At 41.6% G+C, this 25972-nt stretch overlaps 1 protein-coding gene across 3 annotated transcripts in view; it reads left to right on the top strand.

Moving 5' to 3' along the window:
- The window catches only part of ADCY5 (adenylate cyclase 5), a 200692-nt gene that overhangs the window by 11450 nt on the left and 163270 nt on the right, over positions 1-25972 (top strand). The gene's annotated exons all lie outside the window — the stretch shown is intronic.

The following is a 25972-nucleotide window of genomic DNA, read 5'->3' on the forward strand; positions in this document are numbered from 1 at the left end:
CAGTTGTTTCCTGATTAGCCCACAGATGACAGAGCTACTCAGACCTGCTTGGTAAGCGATGAACTCTTACCATTTGCTGGGAGGTACACACTGTCACCTTTGTGTGTCTTTTTGCTTAATGTGTGGGTATTATTGCCCAGAGCTGCACAAATGGGTGCACCAAGGGATACCTTATTAATAAAGATGTTTCCATCTGAATGGGATTTCTTTTTTGGGGGGCAGGTGATTACAAGTAATGTCATAGGGGAAAGGAATTTCCTAATTAGGAAAATTAGGAAATTTTCCTAATACTTTTCCAGTATTAGGAAAAGAGGACAGTCTGCACTGTGGTGGGAGACTGTGTAATTGAAATGTCAGTCTCACTCATGCTAAAAGCTAACTGGAGTCTTTAAAACCATTAAACATGAAGCAGTTTACTAGTGTGGGAGCTGCTGTTGGGTGATGAACTGTCTGGATCTTAAGGTCAGTAAAGACTACTTAGCCCATTTAACGCTACTCTGAACAGTTCTCCTCTTACACTTGATAATTTCTTCTGTTCAGATGGCATAGAGGGGGAAAAAATTTTAAATCCTGAATTGCACAGTACTTGCCAGTTGAAAAAGCAATCTGCAATGATCTCTGGACTGAGGGTGTACTGAACCAGTACTTTTTTTTTCTTCTTCCTTCTTAGTAAGACAGGATTATAACAATAACACCTATGATGGAATATACTGGGGGGATTTTCCTGCTCAGTGTGATGGTGTTTACTTCAAACATAACACAGATGGTCATGTTAGTTTGTGAGGGGGCTCTGACATCATGCCTGGATTTTTTACTGGGTAATTATGTTCTTGCCTTCTTAATTGATGTTTAATATGGCATTTTTCTTTGCTCCATTTCTGTTCTGTACTCTTTAGCAGTACACCAACAAATAGCTTCTGTGCATATGGGGGTTTTACTATCATATCTGAGAAATTTGCAAGGCTATTGACAAGCCAGAAAGTGAAGGAATAGAGCCCAGGCTTATATGTTCTTAGTTGTGTTGGTGTCCTGAAGCAAGTGTCACCCTCTTGGTATGACAAATGCACTGATAAACTTTGAAGGCTGTAAATCCAGGAGATGATATGGTTTAAGAATACTCCAGAGGTCAACAGCTTCATCCCACTTTATGAAGACAAGATCAAGTCAGCTGAAACCATTTGTGGTAGGTACAACTCATGGATCCATCTGAAAAAGCCTTCCTTCCTCTTTGGGGTCACAAAGCTACTGATGTGCTTTCTGTTTGTTTTGTTGGGGTGTTTTTTAAGCAAACAAAGCACAGCTCATGGTAGGAGAAGATAGTTAAGAACAGTTGTCCATGACTAGATCTCTGTCTGCTTTTAGCTGAAACTGTCTGTTACTTTCCTGGTTTTTTTCCTTTTTTTCCTTTACTGTTCCACCTATCTTTAGTTCCCACCCCACTCAAAGCCTGCAGTCCTCTATTTGTATCTATTTGTCACAAAGTGTACATTTATATAACATCTGGTACAGTTCTTGAAAGCACTGCAATATGAGCAGTAAGCTTGAAGGTTAAGTGTCCTTTCACAGGTGACTTCCCTTTCAGTGCCTATTCCTCAGCTGCTGGGATAGGTGTACTTGTTTAACTTGGTAGCATAGGAAAACTCTTAAAAGTGTATGGTTTTTGCAGTTGTGGTTGAAATAGCTGACCAAATACTTAAGGAAATATTTCCTGAAAATATTTTCATCCCTTGCTAGTGAAAGTTAGGAGACAGTGATTTAGTTTTCCTGCTCCCCTCATGTAGTATCTGTCTGTAGTCAAGGCAATAAAGGTTTGTCCAAGTAATGACATCTAGGAAAGGTAACCCTGGGTAGATTAGTGACAATATAGAGCCCACTATATAGAGACTATAGTCCATTTCTGAAATCACCTTATTCTTCTATTCTAAATGCAAATGGACCTGGTTAATTTAATTCACTTCCAGAGGGAATGCAAACTAAATAAAGTCATGCTTCTTAAGAAGAGTGTTTACACAGGTTTAAATAATTTTCTTCAATTTATTTTGATGAACTTTTCTGAACAGACCAATCTTTACCATAATATCTCCAGGGTAAGACTGTAGCTCATGTAAGTCGGGAGTACTTTATGTTATTAACTTGGTGCATTGCCCATATGTGCCATTTTCTATTAGAAGAGATAGTGTCACCCTCTGTGCTACATGCTCAAACCCCTTGGCAAGGGCTGGTGCTGGTTGTGATAGGGACAGAGTCAAGAGAGAAGCTTATCTGTCATGCTTAGGCAGCTCTTGGTCCCATGACCAAAGCTGCTTCTTGGGAGCCTGGACACAAATGTCTCCTCAATACAACAACTTCTCTGCTAAGGGCTGCTGTGAGTGCTCATGATGTACTTTGCAGAGACATGGGTGGCTTTCAGAGCTCCTGAGGATGAGGCTAAAGCCAACTCCTTAGCAGCTGTGGCTGTGACATTATACTGTAATAACTTGTAGGCTTAGGATCCCCAGGTTGTTAAACACTGAAGCAACAGGTGACACTCTTCTGTCTTTCCTGGGAGGAGCTCCCTTGGTTTCCATCAGCTCTTCCTCTGTTTAATCCATCTGCAATACTGAATGCACTGTTCTGCCAGGGCCCTGTGGCAATGTGAGCATATCCACCACACATAAGTCTTCACAGGTAGAGATGCTGACATCTTCTCACCCACCAGCCCTTCTGCTGAAGATTATTGGAGAAAAAGAAATATTGTGCTCCATTCAAATGTGTGGTGTTGTACTGTTGGTTTGTTGGTGGAAGCTTAGCCTTTGGGTCTGGATGGAATGAGAGAGAGTGCTGATTTAGTTTTAATAGAGAGGAAAACACCTGAAAGTTGTCTTTTGCATGGTGGCCTTAGGTAGGGTTGTGATTTCCTGGGCCGAGTTAAACAACTCTTGAATCTTAATGGTCAGGATACCTCCTTTTTCCTCTGATATTCTCTGCCCCAGCCAGATGTAATGGGAATCTTGCCTCTGTTCAAAACATATCAGAAATCCTTGTTGCCTAGTCTAGTTTTTATTTAGCACAACAAGAAATGAGTTGGAATATAATTGCATTCTGCCTGTCACTAAAAATACCTATTTCCCTCTGGCTGCTTGCAAAGTGCCTTCAGCTCCCCTTGAGATTTTTCTCTATGAAGAGACAGCTGGTCTAGAACAATAGTGACTGATTTGCACTGATCAATCTTCACATTACTGAAAGGCATCTGTCTTGTAGTAGCCACCCTGCAGTGCACATTTTTCAGAGATGCTGGTGGAAGATGTGTCTGTGGTGTCTCCTGTCTCTCCTCCCAGTCTGACTCCTCTGGGGAGGAAAAAAACCTTGAGAACTATTGTAAAAAGAATTAGTATTGAGAGGTGCATTTTCCTCTTCTTCACCCATGTAGTAATTGGTCAGAGGCTCTGTTTTTCCAGTGTTTTGCTCTTGTGTACCATGGCAGCTGTACCTGCCAAAGAGATGGTCAAACTCAGGAACTGAAGTGTTTTTTGCTCCCAGCCTGGCTTTATCCCAACTCAGCTGAAGTTAATTTAGTCCATTTATCTGGACAAAAATGGTCTGAGAGGCCCACATATGCACCTGTGATGACAGATGAGAGGGATGGGTATTTTCTAGTGAAAATATACAGTTCTAAGGAACTAGGAGCAAACACAGATGCAACTCGAGACTGCTAAGGACAACAAGCAGGCAGGGCAGCTCTGTGTTCCTGTTGCTGGTCCTTATTTTTCTGGGCCATTTTACTCGTGCAGGTAACTAGGATGAGCTCTGACAGCTGGCAGCTTTCACTGGCAGCAGTCAAATGGTGTTGCTTACTGGCAAAGGGAGAGACAATTGCAAAAGGTTCCTGCAGCTGTAGAATGGGATCTCCGTTGCCCTGCGCTCCAAAGTGACAACAGGTTTGAAATGGTGTGTTTCACTGCCTGTTACCTCCTCTTACCTTGGTAAAAAGCTCTGAACTTTGTTGATATTTTTAATGTCTCTGACAATCTGGTTGAAAGTTTTCTCTTTGATCTCTAAATAAACTGCATTAGATAACTTTATTAAAAAGGAAACTGCCCCAGTTCCCTCCATTTTGCTTTGGTACAAATGGAGTGTATGGTGAGAGCGTGATCCAACAAGCATTACTTTGGAAGCCTCACCCACTGCATGGGATTCAAGTGGTGCCTGCTCCCTTGCACTTGATGTGAGGGCAATTAGTGCACGTGCATGGCAATTAGTGCTGCAAATGAAGTCAACACGGGTGTATTCTACCTCTTTAATGGCTCTCTTTCCTCTTCTGCCAAAAGAGCAACCAAGCAGTCTCAAAGGAACCTGCTGCCTTCTGATATTTAATTTGCTTCAGGCTTACCTTGGCATTCTGCCTCTTTCTTCTGCTGCCCAGCCTGGCCCACCTGCCTGTTCATGCTACCAGTGCTGCAGAATAAACGATACCTATTTCTAGCAAACCAGGCCATGACTTGCCCAACGTGCTGCAGTTGGGCCTCACAGACCTCCAGTCCCATCTCTCCGTGATGTGCTGTTACTCAGTTTCTCTTTTCAGCAGAACATCGTGCTGGTTTCTGTTGACCTGCACTGCAAGTGGCATCATCTGGCAAGGGAAAGTGCTGGTGGGAAATTGCAGAGCAATTCTGCTGTTATAGTCCTTTTTGATGTAGGTGTCACGGTGACAGGGGCCTTAAAATATGGCTGATATCCAGTGTTTGTCACCAGTGGTAGCTCTCAGGATGGTATATATGATGGTGTGTCTATAAACTCCATATATATGGAGTTACATTATGTGATTCTTAAGCAGAATATTAACTGTTCCAAAAGATTTTAAAGTGAGACTGGGTAGGAAATGTTCTGGCAAAACAAACTTGCAGTTTGTTGGCATACTTGGAATACTTGGCACTTATAGGAGAAGTAAGAGGTTAAAATACTAGAAGAGACCTTGTGAGTCTTTGACAATAAGAGGAAGGCATGGAAGTATAGGTGGGACGTGTCAATTAGTCATGAAGTTTTGGTGAAGGTCTCCTTGTATGGCACCTAGATTTGGTTTTTTGAGTGCCTGACAAGCAATACCTTTACAGTGTCTCCCACTATGTCTCTTAGTAAGAAACTGGTAGTTTATGAAATATATTTTTCAGGTGGGAGCTTTTTCTTTTCATGAGGAAGGGTTGCTGTGGACACAATAATCAGTTTTACTGAGTGGATGCTGTAGGCAAGAAGTTCAGCATTAGTCCCTACAAAAGAAAAATTGCCTTACAGAATCCCTCCACTGAAGATGATACAGTAGGTTAATAGTGTTACTTTGGCAGCCTTTTTCTTATACACCAATGATTATTGAGATGGTTCAAGTGTGAGTCAGTTTTCTTGCTTTTTAAGTAGGGCTTGCACTGATCACCAAGCAAGCTGATGCCTTCTAGATAACATGGGTCAAGTGCTGTTTTGCTGAAGAAATGAGGAGGTTTTTACTTAGCTGGTATTAATAGTCAAGTGCTCCTAACCAAGGTCCTATATTGTTACACTGCTAAATGCTTCTATAAGGGAAGCGTGAGCTGAGCCGTGATTTTGTGTCATCAGGACCACTGGCTTGTGGGATTTACACAAGTAGATGGAGGTCACGAAGGGTGTGCAAAGCCCCATCATTGCTGCTGCCTTCGTAGCACAGTCCAAAGTTCATGAAAAGCAGCTACCACAGAAGTTTGGTGACTTCTGGGAGGGGTGAGGACAGGCAGACAGAAACTATGTGTGGATGGGACCGTATGTCCCCGCTCATGAAGTAATGAACATATGGAAGAAACTGTGGTGGAGGAGGTCTTGGGGGGTAGAATATTAACTGTGGTGAAAACAATCCTGGAGGAGCACACGTGTCCGTGCTGGCGCTTCGCACGTGTGTCGTCATGGAATTTCCAAAGAGGGCTCTAAACAAACCAGCTTTATGGAGGAACAAAACAGCGTTGTCAGCGGTAGCCGAGGGAGCTGCGCGGGCACCTCTGCCTGCAGCCGGGCTCTGAACTGGTTCTGGCGTGCAGCGTTTCTGTGGCTGTGGCACTCACAGCTGTGTGTTAGCATCTGCCTTGAAGGCGTTTATGAAACTCTGGTATAGACAACATTGGCTGGACTTTGTTTGAACTTAGCTACTTTTTCTAAAACATTGGGCTTTTTTCAGCCCAGAATAACTTTCCTAAGGGAAAACCATGTGGAATAGTGAGATTACTTTCTGTGTTAATGCATATTCACTTGGTCTGAGTCTAGGAGACTGTACTCCTCTGCAGTGATCCTGTGTCTGATCCAATGTTTTGTTCATTTGGCCAGCTGCTTGAGCCAGCAGAATCCTTCGCCATGCCAGGGTGTTTATGAGGAGTGTGGAAAGGACAGCAACCTAATCCTCCTGGATGAGTGTGTACAGAGGGTGTCTATCTTGATCATGGTGGGAATGTGGTGGTGAATGAAAATGGGTTTTGGTATGTTGTGGAGCATTCAATACTTGTCACAGTGAACCCAGGGGACAGCTCATTTGACCCATCTGCCTTGCAGCATGAGACAAATGCATGTTGCTTCCTGAGGTCCTTGGCTTCCCAGCCTTGATAACAAGGGAAGGGAGGAGAGGTCTGAGGAAGGGGTAAAACCCTCTTGTATTGTCTTGTAAAACCTGTAAAACAAATTTTCCTAAGCCACGCTTTCCTGAAGTGCCTGGGCACTCAACATTGGATGCCCCAGGCATCCAAAAGCTCCCAGGAGGGTCTTCTGAATTTAGGCATTTAAAATATTCTTGAAGAGCATTTTTCATTGAGTAAATGGTTTGACTGCCTCCTCTCGCCTCTAGTCACTTCTACAGAATAAATTATAAGCTTGTGGGCTACTGTATTTCCTACCATTTCATTGAGCTTCTGGTAGCTGCACTTGAATAGGCATGAGGTGCCTGACCAGTGTTGCATATCACAGCATGCTGATTGCTTATGTGATCAGCAGTGGAAATTGGTGGGGTAGAGCAGAAAGAAATCTCACAGTGCCTTTGACTGAACTCTGAACAGCAGATTTCTGATAGAAATGAAAGAAAATACAGTAGACTCAGAAGCTAGGTGGCTGAGTTTTGTTAAAGCACAGAAACATTTTCAATGGGAATGCAGCTTAGAATTTGAATGCTGGGGGAACAAAAGGGGACAGGTTACTATTGAAAGTGGTTTGTGTGTTGGCCTGAAGAGGAAGGGCATGGCCTGTGCTGTGAAGGTGAAGAGCAAGCACTTACAGATGCTAATGGCTGGGCTACAGCTTTCTTATTCAATTCTGTGCTTGTGGTCCTGCCTGCCTCTTTTCTTCTATTTTCCTTACCCTTTTGTGCCATCCATGGCAAGGGATGTCAGTGGCAGCTCGCTGTTGAGAAGTGGTGAGATATTATATGAGATGGTTGAATTAGGTCTCTGGGAGCCTGGGAAGGGTCAAACTGAAAATGGGCTGTGAAGGAAAACGTGTTTGTGGATACAGCAAGCACCATGTGTGAGACAGAGAAGGTTTGTGGGCCTGGATGGAAGTGGTGGTGGGAGAAGATTGGAAGAGAAACCAGGATGGTGCATGGAGCTGAGGAGAGGCAGCTGTGAGACATCACTTGGGGTTGTTATTTTTCAGACCAAACTTGTTTCTGTTCTTTTGAAAGCAAGGATAGCTTTAGATCTGTACCAGTATTATAATAAAGACCAGACCAACCAATTCTTTAATATTCTTCTCTTCCTCAAAGAAAAGAAAACATTACAAAGAAGTTGCAATTAAAATGAATTGTGGAGTGTTATCTGGTGCTTGCTGAGCAAAATCTCATTAACTGATAAGTGTGCTGTGGAGGATGCATTGAAGCACAGAGACTTGGCTGTGACTAATTAGTGGGGCACCAAAATGGGCCATGTATGGCCAAGCCATGCTGCTGACTTGGAAGGGGGCAGAGGGAATATGGCAAAAGGCTGAGTGGGTAATGCTCAAAATTGTTGAAAGAGCCTTCAACTCAGAGGATGGAAGGAGGAGAGAACAAGGGTCTAGATGGCAGGAGCAAAGAAAGACTGGTACAGTGAAGATGAGACCCAGAATGTCATGCCACAGATCTTATGTTGGGAATAGCACTTACTGGAGTTTCCTGGCATACACGTGCTTGTCCTCTGTTGCACGTGTGACTTCTCCATAACAAACGTCTCTCAGCTGGGACTGACAATGGAAAAATTGTAGGAAACTTTTACCAAACAACTTGGTGGTAGGGCTACCTCCTGTTTTGTTCTTGAGCTTTTCTGTTTTAAAGGAACCATCTGCTGTGTAACTGTAAACACAGCAGACCGCTAGCAAGCTTTGCCATCTGAGGGGCTGGATCCATCTAACACAAACTGCTGGCAGGCTCCTCTGCCCTGTTTTTGTGTTGCTGCCACCACCTCTTCTTCCAGCCTCTGAGCCCCTGGAGCTGGGCAGAGTTCACTTTGCAGATCACAAGCTTCCCACAGCATGGTGCCCTCCTGCACATGCAAAACTGCTAGAAGTAGACAGATCCATGGGCATGCAAAGCTGCTGTGTCACTTCAGCCTCAGCCACACTGATGTTTGTGTGGCTCAGAGTGAGTCAGGCTCAACAGCTGAGCAGGTCCATTTCAGTTTCTCATTGCAGAATGTTTTACAGTGTCTACTCTTGTCAGGAAATCTTCAGCAGGCACAGCAGAGTGCTCTGCAGAGTCCCTTTTTGCTCTGCATGTCTTGCCCAGCAGCAAAGGTCAGCAGTTGTCCACACTCACATGGGTGAAATTGTGTATGAGTTTAGAATGAGTGAAACTGGCCAGAATGCAGCTCTTGAGGTGGTTGTTTCTAGTTAAATGCATCTAATGAACAGGCTTTGACCTGAAGCATATGAGAATAAAAGAGGAGAAAGCAGTTAAAACTTCCACTGTTAACAGAGAGGCCAAGACATAGGGCTTGAAAGGGCTCAAGTCCCGATGCGTGTATTTAATTTAACCTCTGCTCTCTGGAAACTCAATTTAATTTTATCAATCTCATCTTCGTTAAACTCATGAGGAAATTAATGCGTGTTTATAGAGACCATGCCACAAGTGATATGAGGAGCAACCAGTTAATGTTTAGCAAAGTTTTCCTGAAGAGGAGTGACATACAAGTGCTGTTCTGACTATATCACAACTACTCTTGAAAGAAAAATGCTATTTTTAAGAATGCTTTTGTCCCCTTAATCATTTCCCTTGCAGTGATCTTAAAATATAGCTATAAATTCATCCATTGCCCAGGTAATGACATACAGTATTACAAAAGCAGAGGTATATCCCTATAACCTGAAGAGAGATGTATGTCAGGTAAATGAAGCTAGAAAAAAGCTAAGCTAAAAAAAGCATGCAGAGCAAAGTGACAGAGATGGCAGAATGCCCCAAAGGAAACCTTGAACAAGGGTGATTCATTAGCAAACAGTCTTTTTTATGTTCCTGCCCTGCTATATTCACATCTTGAAATACATGCCCATCTCATGGAAATGGCCTTCTTTGCTAATATGTTACTCTAAATGGGAGAAAGGAAGAGTTTGTGCTCCATGCTTTATAGGCTGTAAGGCTTAGACTACAAATAAAACTTTCTTCAGTGGAATACTTGCATGTAGTCTTTAAGGTGTTGCTATAATCATGTTCTGACAGCATCATGGTGGTTTGGGCTGTGATTTTGACTTGCTTGAAGAGATAACCAAATGTCAGCTCTGGACTAGTGCTAAGAAGTGAGACCTCAAATTTGTCATATAATCCACAAACATTCTGGCTTTTTTCAGTGTCCTGAAGCATCATTTTACCTGTGACTCATTTTGCATCCAGAAATCACACTGAAACCCAGGTAAAATCCCCAAGGTATCCCCTCCCAAGGGGATGTGCAGAATCACGTGAGCCACATGAACTACAGAGACCCACGCTGTACTCCTGTGGAAGAGTGGCTGTCCTGTAACAGCAAAACCAAATCTATTTCTGTGTGGCACTTCCAGTGCTGTGTCATGCTTGCAAGGCTCGTGCTGTTCCTGTGTGAACACACTGAGGTTTCCTGCATCAGTGTTGTGCTAGCAACAGCCACCAGCTCCTGATTCAGTTAAACCTAGGCATGATGTGGGCAGACTGATAGCTGTGATTTACAGGACTCTGTTGAATAGAAAGCCTGTTGTCTATCAACACATTGTCCAGGCAGCACAATAGGGCAAGGTAAGCACTAGAAAAGCAAGGTCAAAGAGCTGACAATACTATATTGTATTGTGTGACCCTGAGCGGGTGGTTTACATGCCTTGCTTCTGCTATTCTGAGTGAAACCAGAATAGTGCTTGCTTTTAAAAAAAAATCACTTTATGGTTTGTGGGTGGAAAGCATTCATGTGAGTGTGAAGTATTTCTGTTGTAGAAAGAATTAGTCTCACTTGCCATAGTTTCCCATACCCAGACCTGGTTTTCAGGTAGATCAGATGCAATGGTTCCTTTTGAAGATGGAAATCTCTTTGTAGGTGTTCTGTATTTAATTAATCGCGATCCATCTGGAAATGCATTTTGGAACAATCCATATTGTTTGTGGCTTTGGCTGGCTTTGCATTCTCCAAATAGCATAGTGTGGTTTGGGCTTTAAAATGGGATATATAGTCTCTTTGGCTTTGTTCCAGCACAGGTTAGGGAAGATGGAATGGAATTCTCTTTAGATCTGTAATGCACTAGCAAAACACTAGGGATCTAGTAGCAGAAGCTGGACCGAGTGCATGGTTACAGGCATCCTGTGCACTATAATTTAGTGGTCTCAGGCAGCCAGAGAAAAAATACAGAGTGCCTTTCTTGTAGAGGATCCCAGTCGGTGAAACAAATTTGTAGTGAAGAATCAGTTACTGATTCAGGTTGCTCCTTGAGGTGATCTCTCCTGCTTGTTATTGGTGCAGTGGATTGCCAGCTTTCATGGCATCATTTTTGAGCTCTTTCTAGTCCATGACCTTTCTCCGAATTCATAGGCTGTTGCCCACCTTCCAGTCTGAATGGAAATGGCATGTGTACCTGCCAGGTAAGCCAGCACCATCTCTTTCTAGGCAACGTGGTGCTTAGAAGAATTGCAAGAATTTAAGCCTGCTAAGCCACAAACTCTCTTAGAAGTTTTTTTTGCTCTTCAGTGGGACAGGACCAGATATTATAATTAACCTCTCCCCCTACCTCCCAACTAGCTTTCCGTTGAGTGTCTGCATTTTTAGATTCCATCTGTCTGCGGTCCAGCCCCAAGACAGTTAAATTTAATAAATAAATAATGATAAAAATAGTCTCTGAGGACTTGGCAGGGAGCAGGCCAGGGAATCTGGGCAAGTTGCCAGCAGCTCTTCCACTTGAAATCTAAAGTTAACTCGGGCTATGGCGCTCACATCAGACTGTTTGGAATATTTATTTGAAAAATGCTTTTCCCTTCCCTGCCTCAGCTGGTGCCCTGTGCCAGCTACCCTCCAGCGTGGGCTCAAGGGCTTCGGTGTGAAAGTGGGGACCCTCACCCCAGCAGTCAGGGGGAGCACCCAGTTGGAGGCAAAAGGCTGCGGTGTCAGTGCTCCCCTGAACAAAGGCTGGGGCATCAACTCAGGCAAGACTTCTGTAAGTGCCAAAACCACAGAAAAGCTTCATCTGGAGCAAGTGGGTCAGCCACAAGACACAAGGGTGGAGGAAACCAGCCCGTGTGAGTTCTGGCATTTGCAGTGCTAACCGCTTGGTCTATTCAGTCTGCTTTGATTTTTTTTGGCTGATGCTACATGGGCTCCATTTTAATCTCCAGGGTGACTTTATAATTGTGTTATGTCTCTAAGTTATATTTCACTGTCACACTTCATGCCTTTATATTCCAATTTGCTATCTTACCATATATTCACAGCATATGGTTCTAGGAGCTGAAAGATATCCATCTGAATCCTAGGCAGGAGGTTGCCACCATCAAGAATACCTGGGAAATTATGTATCCAAGAAAATGCATGCCCTTTGGTGAGAAACAGCCTTCCAGCAGATGGGAAGGTTTAGGGTAAAAGTTGAGAATTCCCCTTTAAGGAAATGCAATGGGGCCTGGAAGAGTGAAGCTGTTTGGATTTATCTGCACAGTTCCTGCAGCATCGTGTCTGCAACAGAGAAGTCGAAAGTACAAATGCAAACCTATGCCTTCTCACCTAATGCTGCCAGGAACACTACCCAAACCAGCCCTGCTTCATTCAAGTCAGTTGATAGCTATTTTAAACCCTCCGAAAGGTTCAGACTTGCTTTTCTGTAAGCATGTTCCTGAAAGAGAGCTCACAGTAGGAACTGGTCATAATTGGGTTAAACTCTAGCTCCCATGGGCTTTAAAAATCCTCAGAGTAGGATAATCAAACGTACCCAGATAGGAACACACCTGCTGCACTGGTACAAGCATGAAAATTCCAGCAGAGGCTGCTTTGGGACATGATACCTTTGTTTTGCAGGTGAGGCAGGGTAAGATCTATTCCTCCTCCTTTCCTCCCCCTTCCCCCCCCCCCCCATCCTTCAGCTTTGTCATTTGTGTTAATAACATGTGGCCCTGAGAACTGGCAAGGTAGCAAAGATAAATGCACCTTTCAAATTTTTGTATCGTGCAAGCCAGTCCCTGGGGATTTGTCTGTCAGTGGTCTGGGAGTGAGAAATAATTCAATAATTCATTCATGATAGGAGGGAAGTTGGCCAACAGGCTGATGAAGTGGAGGTACCTAAAGTATGTCTGGCCCCAACTCCAGGGACAGCCTCAGTTGATGAGGGGGAAACTAGAGAAAGGAAATCCTTTTGAATGCTTGAGATGTCTTTTCCATTGTTTCTGAAGGAGGCAGAGTGGTGAATCAGGGAGCTGCTGCAACACCAACCCACCTGGCTCTGGCTGCAGGAGTGCATGATTTTGTCTTTCATGGCTATGATGGACAAAGAACCTCTAGAGAAGGGCAGCTGAATTATGGTTCTCTTTATCTGTAGCTTTTCCCCCATAACCATGAATTTAGAAGCCCACCATAACCACTTTCATTGATCTTCCCACTGTTTTTATAAAAGCCTGCCAATCTATGGAGGGGCATAAGTGAACCCTGGATGACTTTGGTGCTTGATCTTTCCAAGGCAAATTACTTGAACTAAAACAGCCTTAAAGAATTGGCAGTCTCAGACGTGTGTTGGTAGAGGCTAGAAACCAAAAGGCCCCTGGGATGTCTGTGCTGTTGGCTACCAAATTTAGGGGGGGAATTTGCTATGGCAGGAGCAAACCAGCACTGCTCCTACAAAGAGCAGATGTGGAGAAAAAATGAGTAGCCTTAGTTTATATCCCTAGAGTTTATATCCATACCTCTTTACAGGGTGACAAAAAACAAGTGTCAATTTTGAGCACTATGTAAATGCTTTTCTAGAGGGGAGTGCCCCTAGTTCCTATTACAAAGCTGAAGTGGCAGGAGAGGGCACTCCCTTTTCCCTTGGCACCAGATGCACACACTGCATCACTGAGAAAGTGAGATCTTCAGGACTCCAGGATGGGGCAAGTCCATTACCATTGGAATAGCCTCTTTCTTTATGTGCTGCAGCAGCTCACCTGCCATTAACCTGTACATACAACAACCCTGCATTAAAACAGTTGGCTCATTTCAGTTAGTTAATAGTTAAATACTTGAGTCCTGCTGCAGTGACTGTTTAACTTAATAGCTGATTGACTTCAGAGAGTCTGGGATAATGCTGATAATAGGTATTTACAGCTTCTATTCCCTGCATAGCTGGAATGAAATCCTTTGTGTAGGTGTGGGAAGAAGGGATGGATGTATTTTTATACCCAAATATAAGGTAGTTATAGAAGTAGGAATCATAGTAGTTTTGCTGATTCAGTGAAGTCTATCTAGTCTATAAGGGCTTTAAAAAAAAATACCCATGTGTCAGGAAGAGATTGAGAGGAGCTCCTGCCAGGTCAGCATGCAGGGTGGTAACTGAGATCAGCAGGCTGTCAAAGAGAAGACAAAGCAGGAAAACTAATTACATCTTGGCAAAAAAAGTGTAATTAGGAAAGAAAGGCCATTGCTTAGCTGGCTGAGCACCCCTCCCCCTACTGTGTATCCCAGCCCTCTTGGATGGCATTCCTTGGAGCTTCCTGCAGAGCAGCCCCCACTTGAGTTGTCTCTACCTGGAGACGTGTCAGTAGACAGAAAGGGAATGGCTTGTTCTGACTGCAGTTCCCTGGGCCTCAAGGAGACAGCCTTCAGCTCACAGTGATGATGAAGGGCCAGGTAAACCCAGGGATTACTCCATCAAAGCCAGTGCCACTCCACAGGGTGTCTTGCTTGTTTAAACAACCGTGGTGGTTGGATGCTTGAGCTGGTATTGTCACCAAGCCAGGTCATCACCACAAAGAAAGAAACTTTGTAGTCTTTGGCTTTTCAGCTGCAACCAACAACCACCATCTCCATCTCTGCTGACAAATCCTAGGTTGTTTTCTTGACAGAGTTGCCACCACTTGCTCTGTTGATTCAGTTAACTTTTTGCCTCATTTCTCTGCTGCTTTTATCACCCCTTCCTTCCAAGAGACTGGATGATTCTTTCAGCTTCTGTCTCTTTGCCAAGCTATTGCTGCATACAAGAAGGGAGTGTCTTTGCTGTGTCCCATCACTATTTTAGATGTTCTGGCTCCCAGCAGCTCTGACTCCTTCCCTGTAACTAGATGGTTTTGGTTAGTGGAAATCACCCTCTCTACTTCCAGTGTAAACCTTTGCTGCTTCTGTCTTTCCTGTCACAGTGCATGTTTCTTATACCTCTAGCCACCATCTTTTTGCAATATTTGGTTTGCTTTTACACCACAGAAGTAGGGAAGGCACTGGAGTTTTTCTTTAAATAGTTTTGGTTTGCAGACCTGGAAAGAGGAACTGTGGTTTTGGACAGGGATGTGGGTTGAGGTCATGTTTCTCATGGTGGCTGTCACTAAGCCACTGGTTTACATTGGGAGCATCGTTGCTCTGGGATCTCTGTCTGTAAAATGAGATAGCTTATAAAATCTTTTTTCTACTAGTGAAATGTAGCAAGTCCTAACTTCATTTGAGAGCTGAGTCCGTTTTATCTTATGCTGGCAGTGGTAGTAATGGTTCTGTTTAGCTTAGAAAAGTATGAATCTAGAAAATGTGAAATGTTGGCATCCTGTAAAAGGCAGCTTGGCTGCTCTGGTAGCTGATACCAGCACACCTGTTCTTCAGTTAATGGCACAGTACTAGTGAAATAATACCAGAGCTGATGAGAGTCTCTGAACATGTGCTTGAAAGCTGCAATTAAAGCTGTTTACCTTTCATTAACTTGTTTAGCTTTTACAAGTGATGTTAAACATGAAAGTTATGTGTCAGGAGAGCAATACTTTTAGACATGGAGTAATGTTGGAATGTTTAGAAAATAAAGTAGCTTTTAAAAATATTTATTTTGAGGTAAACAAAAAAATGCTCTTGTAATCTGTTGCTGCTTTCTTTGTATATCTAATTTGCTTTTGTTTTGCATTTTACTCCAAAATTTTTGCATTTTGGCTCTCTGTTAAACATTTCCTTCTTCAATTAGTCTTCCATTGTAAAAGAAGTTGAAAAGTCCATGCTCCAGTGGAGTATGCTGAACAATATTTCCAGCTTCTGCCAGTGCTCTTAATTTAATATGCATTTTGGTAACTTAACTCTTACTGCATGGGGATTTCCTAAAGCTTTGGGTTTTTTTTTTTATAACCATTGTCAGTGTTTGGTGAAGCCTATGTAGCTTCCTTTGAGTACATTTGCTTTCCCGAGAGCCAAGAGGGAAATTGGATGCGTCTCTTCCATCTTTGAATGTCACATTGACTTGGGTTCCTTCCCTTTTAAAATCTTTATTTTCTGTGATTATACTTTATTTTCCATATTTGTAATCAAAGAACAATATTGACATATTTGGAACACTGTTAATTTACCTTGGAGAGTAAATGAATTGCAAAGTATTCTCAGATCCTCTGGTAAAAGGTGGAGTGGCAGGTTTCTTTAGAAGTTCTTATTTAAGTTCTTATTTAGAAGTTCTTATTTAACAATTCTTTAGTGTTGGTTACTTGTACCTTTTTACCACTCTGCTGTTAGGTGTTTGTGTATTGCCACCAAGCCCAGCATTGCACTTCAGGATCTGGAGGCTACAATCCTTGGAGACATAATTGCTGCCATCACTGTCAGTGAAGGGATAAGGAAGTACCTCCAGATCCTTCTGGTTTACAGGATGGCTTGTCCATTCTTAGCCTTGTAGGAGAAAGATAAAAACCCAATTAGTACCGACTGTACTATTCAGATTATATTTTTTTCTCTCCTCTCCTTATCTGCTGTGTCAAAAAAATGAAATTCTGAATTCTGTTCATCAACAATGTTCATCTTCCTTTGATAGTGGTAGAAAGATACACCTGAAAATAAATAAAGACTAAGTTTAATAAAGACTAAGTTTGATCAACATAAAAAAAATAAATGGAAGGGAGTCCATGGTATCAGTACAATTTCTGACATGTCTAATCTAGTAGTCAGACATCAGAAGAAGCCTTCTCAATGTGTATAAAATCTGATCTGAATGTCTTTGTATAGGGTATAGACAGATGTGAGGCTATGTATTAAAGTTACCTGAAACTGATTAACCTGCAAAAAGCTTTCCACAGACAGGGCATATGCAGATGCTCTGCAAGAACTTTCACTCTCTTAAACCACTGTGCATCTTCATGGTCTGAGGAAGTAGACATTAGGGAAGTTATTTCAGACTTACACAGATGCATTATGCAAATGTGATCTAGTTCCCTCTTGAAACCATTAGGAATCTTTCCACTGTAGGAAATTGGCCTAGTCAGCAGAGCAGAATAGTTCCTGTTGTCAGTTCCCACTCTATTTCTGAGGTGCATTAGTTTTCCCAAAGGAGTGATACACTGGAATGGAGATAGAAATTTGGAACTCTGCTGATTACTGTAGGTGTCACTTCCCAGTTTAGAGCTCCTGGTTTTGTTTCTCTCTCTTAATGTTTGCATGTGGATATAGGTCTATCTTAGTTGTCCTTTCTGTAATAATCTCTGCCAAAGGTGCCTGACCTTTTGGACCTTCAACAAGGCTGGCATCTCTTACATAGATCTCCACAGAACAGCATCAGTTTTCTTTCAATGCTGAAATCTCCTTGATGACTTTTTGAGTCTTTCAAAATAGTTTCTTGTTTATGCAGATAGTTTTGTACCAGATAGTTTTCATCAGATTTTGATTGCTGTTTAGGTATCTCTAGTTACCAGGGAAACCAGCTAGGTTGCTGTCAGCCTAAGGTGTTAGAGATGAGCCCAGGGTAAGTCATGTGCAAAACAGTTCAGATTTTCCTCTTCTCCTAATTCTACCCCCTAGGACAAACGCCAGAATGGATGTACAGAACTTCATGAACTCTTTGAGATAAACATTTTTAAACTTCCTCTGCTGAGGTAAGAGGGGTTCTTAAATATTATAGTTGCCAAATTGCTGTTCTTCTGACAGCAAGATTAGGTGTGAATTTTCTGCAAATACGTCATTGCAATCAGTTTGAGGAGTTTTATTTTGTTCTTTTGTAGATATGAAATTGGACACAGAACGTAAATATCCATTTTAAATTGAAGTGTTGTGAAAATTGTTGGAGACTCCAGTCGCATTTAAAAGAAAAAGCAAGCCACTTAAATAATTTATGTGTTGCTTTTGACTGTGAGGCATGTTAGGCTTGGCTTACAAATGGGATTTCTAGCAGCTGAATATTTATTTTGTAGTATGATGATGGGTTATATCAACATTGCTCTTAGGTTATACTCAGTTGTGTGACAGTATACATTATCTTTTACAGAAAGACTTGTGGTTTTGTACATAAATAAAATGTTTGAAGTGTACTCATGTAGTTTCATCACCATTAGGGAAGTTGCAGTGCTTCTCATGGGAGTGGTAGAGCTAAATATACCACATCAGGATGTTAACAAGGCTTTTATTCCAGGCTATTGGATTTTCAATTTTTGTTTCAGAAACAACTATGTGATTCTGTGTTACATTCAAACCTTTGGTGACCCTCTCATGTGATGAAAGAAGAAATTGAGGAACTGCTAGAAAACTTTCTAGGTTTGACCACCTGTGCAGCAGGCACTGGAGCATTGATGCTTCTCTGTGTTGTTAGGAGCTATTTTCTTAAAAGCCCCGTTTGCTCTAAGAAGGCCTTCTAGGACACTTATGAAAGTGGTTGAAACCCTTCTGCTACTATACTTACTATATTTGAGAGTTCATTGAGGCAGTGGAAGGATGGAAAGTACCCTACATAACGCCTGCCATTTAAAAAAACTGACATGAGAGAAGAGTTGGGGAGTTGTAGATGCATCAAGCTTCCCTTCAGTTCCTGGAAAAATCTGAAAGAAATAATAAAGCAGGGTGCAAGTAGCTAAGGCATAGCACAGAGATGAGTAACAGCCAAAGTGGCTTTTCTGAGAACAAATGGCAGCCAACCAGTCACATTTTCTTCTGCAACCACAGTAAGTGAAATTGTATCAACAGTAAAAATAATACTCTGCATCATGTAGGTTGGCTTTTAACTGGCTCATACGGCAATCTCAGAAGCAAATGGCACCTATAGTGTTTTCCTAGTCTGTGGTCGAGAGGGACAGACAAAAATTATTGTATATCCTAGTGCAGTGGTAAAGGATTTGCTGATGTCTAATGAAAGGATGCACTGAGTGAGATTTTGTAGGTACATTTTTTTCTGACTCTGCTTCTACTCAGTGTTTAACATAAGAGATATGCCTATAAAATGTGTAGATGACAGAACCACAGGAAGAATTTAAGCCTGCCAGTTCTAGGAGTGACACAGCAAGGCTCTCCTTGAACCTGAGCTGTCACAGGAATGAACATTTACTCCAATTTCTGTCCATAAGGCTAGAAATAAAATCCTAACTTGTAGTCACTGGCAATCTTGTCCCAGACAAGGAGTAGTGATCTGAAGTCAAGCTTGGCCAGAGCAGCTTTCTGTTGGGAAGTGAGGTGACCTGTGGGTTTCAGAGCTTCTCTGGTACCCCATTCCTTCCCCGTGTCACCCTGCCAGGCCAGTGTCTGGCTGACCCAAAGATTTTGCATCTCATAAGAGAGGGGACCTCAAACAAGCTGCCCCAATAGACAGAGAAGTACAATTGTAATAAACATTGGAGGCACAGATTTGGGCTTTAACTTTTGGGTTTTGTAAAGTTCCAAGTCGTTTGGCTTTGTAAACAGTTGGAATTTTCTTTTAGTTTACATCTGGTTTGGACAACATGCCTTAAGTAAAGCAATATAAGCATCATCATATGGGCTTTTGTAAGCAACTACTGTTTACAGTCAGTGACAGTCACCTTTCTGATAGTTTGACCCTTAAGGTCATAAATTCAGTAGGGACAGGAGAAAAATCAGTTAATTGTCATTTAATTCTTCACACCTTATATGACAAGCTAGAAACAGCATTTTTACATACTGACTTTGTCAGCAGTTGGAGCAAGTTTTAACAACAAATACAGATGGGTAAATTAATTTTATTTCAATTGCTTCCACACTAATTAACATATTTGAAACAAGATGTTGAGAGAAATGCAACACAACACAGATTTCTAGGGGTATGTTAAAGGATGTTCTTGGGATTCAGAGGATTCGGATTACAGAGATGGAGGTAATCTAAAGTATAAAATGTTAATATGAATTTTTTGGTGCCATTTTTGTGCTATTTTGCTTCCAAAGAAAATAAGGTTAAAATGATCCTTCTCTATTCCCTCCTTCTTCACTGCAGCTTTCATATCTGTTGATTATTTTCAACCAAATATGATAGAGATAGAGTATGAACTTCAGATAAAGTCTCATTACCTGAGGCAAGTGAAGGACAAGATGCCTCATGCATTAGTGCCTGTTCGGACAGATGGTTACACATGAAAGATTAACCTCTGCCATTTTTGGAGTGTCCTCAGGGGAGAAAGAGATGTTATAAATATCCCAACAACTGAAAAAAAGCCCACCTTGAACTGACAACTTCATTTAGTCTCAGAGAACCAAATCATAAATCTGTAGGAAAACATCTTTTCTTCCCCTGGTCATGGAACTGCTGGTTCATTTCTGGAGAGAGCTGGCACATACTAAGACTCCCCTTTGAGTGTTTGCAGGGCTGGTACCTGAGAACAAAAAGCCAGAAGCAGCTCTGTGAGTGTGACTGAGCTCCCAGCAAGCAGTTTCCTGGCTCCAAAGGGTTTGCATAAAACCAGTGTCTGAAACCTGTTTATCACCTGGCATTGCTCTTCTTCAGCCACACAGAAGAAAAGAGCTTGAATTGCAGATTCCATCTCCAATGCTTCTGGGTGCATTGTTTTTTTAGCAGACTCCCATGTGCTGCCCTCAGTGAAGGATGCTTAAGCAGTTGTTGTATTTCTCGATTGTTTCAATCATGTTTCACATGAATTTAGTAGTGAAAATTCAATAGGTCGAGAGCAGCTCAATTCCTGTGTTAAAAACTGTCTGTAGGCTCATTTATTATGTCTCACACTGTGCCCAGTACAGTGAGTCCATAAACTGTGAGTAGGCTCCAGTCTTACTGTTACCTCAGAGTGGTGTCCTTAGAGACACTGGCTGTTAGTAATGTCTGTGTTTTAGTGATAAAATTACCTTTGAGGAAGCTGCTATGAAGATATTGGAGGGATTTCTGTGTGGATCACTGGTTCCCCTAGTGCTTGTATCTGTCAGATTTTTGTCCAAACTGTAAAAATTTGAGGACAAGCTTCTGTAGGTAATTTAAAGTTATTTCTCCAAGCCTGTAACATTCAATATTATGCTGTTGTGTTAAAATTGTTCCTGTTTCTTCTTTGTGTAAAAGGGGAAAGTGGTATTTGTTTTGTCCTATGTCTTTGTCTGCACCTTGAAAATGAGTTATAATGGAAACATCTATAAAACATTTCATTAGGACATTGATAATCAGTACTGAGTGCCAGCATAAACTGTTTCAGCTTGGCAGAAGTAGTCTACAGCTGGGAGTAGTTAAACCTGATATAATCTATCATTGCTGCTTCTGTTAAATTGACTATGACTGAGCTTAATGTAGCTCTCTCTACAGTCTAGGGTTGTTCAGCAGTTGGTGACAAAGCTGAGATTTTTTGGCTGTGTGTTCACCCAGGTCAAACTCCAGTGCAGGTCACAACTTGGAGCCCAAGTCTGTTAGGTTTTCTCTGCTGTGCTGTCCCAAAACCCACGAAACTTTCCTGCTTGAAATGTAAGGTTGGTTTGGCCAAGTTGTACCTGTGGAATAGGTACCATTAGACAGGGGCAGAAGGACACAGTAGGTGTGTATTACCTTTTTTTCTTCCCTGTTGACCAATCCAAGGAACTTTTCCAAGTTTTTTGCTTGTGTGCCGTAATTACTAGCTGCCTTCCCTTCTCCCAGTGAAAGGCTGGGGTGAGCTATGCAAAGAAGAAAAGGAACCAGCACTAGGATGCCTTGCCTTTTCTTTACTTCATACAATTCTTGGTGGTTGAATGTGTTGCAATTGCCTGGAAAGAAATAAGCTTTTAACTTTGCCATTTGTAGTTGTTCAGACATGTGCTGCACCTGAAAGTTTCTTTTCTTGTGATGGCTGCTTGAGGGTTTTGACAACTTTTTAGCAGATAACAAGTCACACAGAAGACTGATGGCAATAATGAAACTAAATTGCTCATACTGAAATCCTAAAAGCTGTGGATTGTGACTTTAAGTGAAAATGGGAGAAAGCAGTGCATGGTGAAGTGTGAGGAAGAACTTACTAGGACAGTGACTGAACTGGAAGTGAGCTTAAAAGAATCCTGTGAAGAAGATGGTGACTCAGTGAGACAGAAGGAAACTGATTTTATCTCTATTTCCACGAAATTTTGCTATATTGCTTTCCTGGCTATTTAGATTAGGAATTTGTGGTATGTTTCATTTGAACAAAGCTAGATTTTGGCAGGGGGAGGGAAGGGATGAGGCTGGATTATTTCATTCTCTTTTAATCCTGAATGTGGTCTATTTGTGCACCTGCTTCATAAAGGATGCACAGTGCAAGATTTAAGCTCTGTTTATGAAGCAGGGAAAACCAGATGCTGCTTTCTGGGAAAAAAACATGAAGAAAAGCTAGCATTGTTCCTCATAATCTACCAGAAAAAAAAAAATTCTTATGTTTTAAAGCATAAAAAAAATGTGTAACTCATATGGGTGCTGTCATAATGGTGCTGCCCTGGCACTCAAGACCTTTTCTTCCTTCCAGTCAGTGGTAGAGCTGGAAACAGTCTGTCATTTCTGGATTCAGGTGTGTATTGCAGCTATTAGTTGCTCTCTAGCCCTCCATATTAAGATATTTTACAATGTGTTGTATTAGTGGAGTCTGAATGAAGCATCTCTGAGTTCTAACCACACCAGTAAAGCCAGGGCTTTTACATATTTTAGCATGTTTTCCTGAATGTCTCTTTCTTTCTTTACCTTGTATCACCAAGACTTACTTTTTAATTTTTATTTTATTTATTTTCCTTTTTCTTTTTTCTTTTCTTCTTTCTTTCCTTTTTTTTTTTTTTTCTTCTTTTTCCCCCCCAGGAGAATTCAGGCTACTTGGAAAGAGTGCAGACTCTTTCTAGTGTTTCCCACTACCATCACCAAGACATTCAGATCTTTCATGCATGGACAAAGTTTCCATCTCCTAGATTTTAACTTTGGAAGTGAATTTATCAACAAATACAGCTTCTTTTAGAATGCTGGATTCCCACTTGCATGTAGGTCTTGTTTTTCTCTGGATAGGGAATCAGGACCTTCTTATAGAAGTCCCTTAAACAACTTTGATAGATGTAATAGTTGAACTTTCATGCTCGAGTAGTGATCACTAAGGTTCATCTCCATATAAAGCCTTTGTGAAGCAGAACCCTGTTTTCCATTAGCAGAAGCTGTTTTTCAAGTATAAATCCCACTTGGTGGAAAGAGGTATTTCTGGATCAATAACTCATTGCTAAGGCTGAATTTATTTAGATGGAGTTGGTGAGACCCCTTTTGCTTTTGAGGTTTCAGTTACTGGGAAATTAATTATTTCTCCCTGTTTTGCATGCAGAATTAAGTAATGTGAAGGAGAAAAAAAAAGGCAGCTGCAAGGACCTTGTTGAAAAGCTTCTTGCCTATCAGTGCAAGAACAACTGGTAAATAGCACCTTGCTAAATAGTATGGGTTCTGACTAAATCTTATCCAAGGCATTTTGACTTGCAAAACAGAGGCTGTTGAAGAATGCATGAGTTAGGCAAGCTGGGGAAAAAAACAACCTTCACTTTTGAAATAGATCTGATCATAAGATTTAATTAGGGTAGGTCATTTCTTCGGCTTTCTTAATTTCAGTGTACGATCAGATGTTATTTCCTAATAATTTGTCATTTTGTAAGGGTGAGGAATGCAGTAAATGGAACCTCTGAGCTGCCAGCATGGGCAGACTGAGGTCTTTGTCCCATGCTGTGGTGTAGCAAGGTCTTGCACACTTGCAAGTCCTTACACTTGCCTTTGAAATCCAGAAAAAGCATCAACTCTGGTCCTTGCTGCAAGGTCAATGAAAGCAAAAGGGATGAATGTTGTTATCCTTAAGTACACCCAGCTTTTTCATTTGTAAAGCTAAAGACCCTTCCTCACTTTTTCATGCATTATCAGTTATTATCATTATCAGTTATTATGCTTTTTTTAGGAATTCCTTGCTGCACTCTCAGAATTTACAAGTTGAACTGAACACTTCAAATCAGGACAGAATGATCTCCACCAGCCAGCTAAGCATGAGCAGCACTCTTTTTCCAAGGTCCCTTCTAGTGTCTTTCTGCTAACAGCACTTTCTCTCCTTTTGTGAGGAAAAGGTCACAGGGGTGGAAACGGTGTGTATTTGTTCTCTTGTTCCTAAGCTGAGCTATTCTTTTCTTGTTGCTTCTGACACAATGGCTGCCAAGCCACTTTGTCATCACTTCTGTGTCTGGACAGAATGCAGGAGCTGTCCCAGATAACAGGAGAATACGTCCTTCCAGCAAAGCCTGAATGACTTTATCCAGTCCTGGATTTAAACAAACCATACATGTTCTGTTCCTGTTTACAAACAGGATACTTCATCAGAATTCTGCCACAGAAATAGCTACATTTCCCTTGCTAGAAAATAAATGTTTCATTTTTGGAAAAAGCAGAGCTCAGTGCTGATGGCATAATTGGTAATCAATCTTTGTAATGAGCCCATGCTGTTAATTGCTATCCTAAGCCTCTGATACTGCATTGTGCTGCATGTTGAAAGACAACATACTAAACAGAAATTGTCTGCTGGGGCTAGTAGACTTAATTCAGGGGATGTAATTTTGCTTTGCATTATGTGTATGGTTGTTCTAATGGTGGGAGGAGAAGGAACAGCTATGGGTGAGCATAACAAACTACTGCCACCATTATCTTCTGTCCACATCCCTATGCTACAACCAATTAACAATTAATTCAAATGGTAAGAGCCTCTTTTTGATGCTCTTATCAGTCTTCCTGCAGTTCCTATGCCCTGATGACTCCCACAGTCCATTGAAAGGCACACTGCGTGTGCAGCTATCATTTGGTTAAGTCATGATATTCTTCACACATTCCTTCCTTTTTGCACATAAATTATTAAAATATATCCATTTATTTACATGTGGATTCTGGGATTTGTCTGTTTGGCTTTTGGAAACTTAATGCTCATTAAAAATGGCATTTCATAAACTTCCCTTTGTATTCCAACCAGAAAAACACTCTAGATATGCTGCTTGCATGCTGAATAGCCAGACATGACATCACTACTGATGCTCTATCACATGCTCTAGGTGATTTTCTGCTTTCTCAGTCTCTCAGCCATGTGGACTCCTTATGTACAAGTGCCAAGCTCAGAGCCATAAGGTGCTTTTAGTGATGCCCTTGGTCTTAGAGATTCATTTCACTGAGCAACTGTGGCAAGATGCTGTGTAAATTACCAGAACAACTTATCATGCAGTGCAAATCGTCTGTCATAATGCTTACACCAAGCCTTATTTGTCCCTTTGCTTCTGCTACTACTAACAAGAGGACAAAAGCTGTCTCTGAGGTAATGCTAAAAAGTCTAAAGAAAATCTAGATTGTTTTTTTCAGACCAAATCTTCTTTTCAAAATCAAAATATTTGAGGCGAGCATTTTGGATCTCTTGTTATATATAACTTTCTCTCAAAAGCTTGTCAAAATTCAGCATCCAGTTGACTCAGGTTTCTAAAATTGTTTTAGGTTTTAAAGAGATTATCAAATAAGAAGATTTTCACTGGCAAAATGGTGAGACAAATATAAATTGAAGCAAGAGAGAGAGGAGAAAATAGTATTCAGTGTAATGGTTTTGGAGTGATTTTTTTATCTTGGCATCTCATTAAAGTAATGTAAAGATCCATAGCACTACAGAAGAGTAGAGAGAGCTGCCTTAAAAAGAAGAGGACTCATCACATGCTAGTTTATTGCCATCATTCATCAGAACTGCATACTTCAGTCCTGATTTTTCAGCAGCCTGTGATAGTGAAATAGCCACATCCCTTGAGAAGACAGCTGGGTGAGCCTAGATGTAATTCCAGGTATTTCAGATGCTTTATATTTTCAGGAAGGACACCTTGCATCTAGCTTGCTTGCTACTATCAGAGTTATTCATCTATGGGGCAGTGGTGTCATATTCTCCTTCTGCTCCCATGGGTATTTACTTTCCAGCTGCACTTGGGGGGTGCCTTTGTCCAGCTCAGCCTGACAGTGCTGGGAGGTGGGTACAATAAATGTAAATGTTCTGTTACTCAGTGGAGCATCCTTTATTTTTGTGGCTGAATACTCTAAACTGTTTTTAAAGCTGAGAATGGACAACTCTTGCTTACTCAACACCCACGCCAAAAAAAGTCCTGAGGGTGAGCTCTGCTCAGTCAGGCACCTCCTTAGTCTCATATTCAGTGTCTGTCTACGTGAA

The sequence above is a fragment of the Heliangelus exortis genome, chromosome 6 (genome assembly GCF_036169615.1).
Source record: "Heliangelus exortis chromosome 6, bHelExo1.hap1, whole genome shotgun sequence".
NCBI classification, from domain to species: Eukaryota; Metazoa; Chordata; class Aves; order Apodiformes; family Trochilidae; genus Heliangelus; species Heliangelus exortis.